Genomic DNA, 1,572 nt, shown 5'->3' with positions numbered 1-1,572 from the left:
CCATCCCACCCAGCTCCAGCTATTAATTCTTTTTCCAGCTCCAGCTCCAGCTCCTGCGCCTCCTCTTCCTGCTCTTTCTTCTCCTCCTCTTCCTCCATGTCCTTCTTTTTCTTCCCAATGTTGCAGCACCAGGTGCTCTGCACTTTATCAGCACAACTCTTTGACAGACGAGGCTTTGAAGCCCATTTAATCAGAGCTTTTCTTTAGCCCAGACCATTTCAGAAGCTCGGTGTGTGCTGTAGCTCTGGGAGCAGTCAGTCAGCACAAATGAGGCAGCCTCTGCTCCAGACAGCAGGGCAGGGAGCAGAAGAGAAGCATTTTAGCTCTGGTATTGCCCCATAGCTACTGTGTCCTGAAACTGCAGCTTCAGTAATATTTTTTTTCCTACTTGGGATTTTATCAACAATATGCTCAGAAGAACAAAACAAATTGTGTGAAGGGTATACTAATATTTATACATACACAAGTTTATTACCTTGCAGCAGGAATGTGACTTCCAAGCAATCGCTGTATATCAGCTCCCATGTGTCTCCTTGAATGCTGATAACATGATAGAGAAAAAGAAGGTGGACAGACATAGGCAAATGGAAACGAAGCTGCACTCTGATCCTTGTATTAAATTAATAGTCATTAAATAACCGAAAGCATGTCGAAGATAAAATATACCCCTTACCCTAAAATCAAGTACAACAGAGGGCTAGATTTGATCTAGCTACACTAATAGTCATACAGCCGTAGGAAAGATTAAAAAAAAAAGGTTAGTCACATTTTCCAGATGACTTCTATTTGGAAGTGACACCAAAAAGAACTCAGAGGTCAATGTCCAGAACCACCTGAACTTGATTCCCAATGCATGCTGTTGCAAAAGCAAGCTAAGACATTTTTCACTTAGACAAGTAGATTTTTTTTTAAGCTGGAGTTGGCCAGTGGTGTTATTGGTGTTTGTGACATTGAAATGTCATGTTTCATGTATCTAGTTCTGCTGCCCTAACTGAAGTGGAAGTTGTAAACCTGGTGAGGACACACACAACAGGGATCTGTGATTTAGAAAATATGCCTTATGAAATCAGATGAAAGTCATGCCCATAATCTCATAGCACTGCTCAGTCTTTACTGCACGGCCTTTGGGGCTGCTCTCTCAAGCAGCAATATCCATCTGCCTATCACGGGCTTCCATTAGGTCACTAATTAAAAAGCCAGAGCTCATTATGAGGTATTGTTGAAGCAGCTGATTTTAAAATATAAATTCCTTGAAGTAGCAATCAGGGATTGCTTAGGCCTTGTTGTGGGTAGCTCCCAGCTCCTCTCCCACTCTCCAAGATCGTGTCTCAGGAATGACTGGAGGCTTCAGTTCTCTTCCAGCAGGGAAGAGACATCAACTTCACTCTCCCACAAGCTAGGTACGTGCCATATTTGGGGGATGCTTAGTGAGAAAGCTCTGCATCTCATTAAACCTGTCAATTTGGCCAAGGGGCCCTGCTGCTGCCTCACTCTGGAGCATTGACATGCCACTGGTCAGGGGACCACTGTGATGCTAAATCTGAGTAAATCCTAAAAATATCTCATAGGGTG

The sequence above is a fragment of the Haemorhous mexicanus genome, chromosome 2 (assembly GCF_027477595.1).
Source record: "Haemorhous mexicanus isolate bHaeMex1 chromosome 2, bHaeMex1.pri, whole genome shotgun sequence".
Taxonomy (NCBI): domain Eukaryota; kingdom Metazoa; phylum Chordata; class Aves; order Passeriformes; family Fringillidae; genus Haemorhous; species Haemorhous mexicanus.
This window is presented reverse-complemented; position numbering follows the sequence as displayed.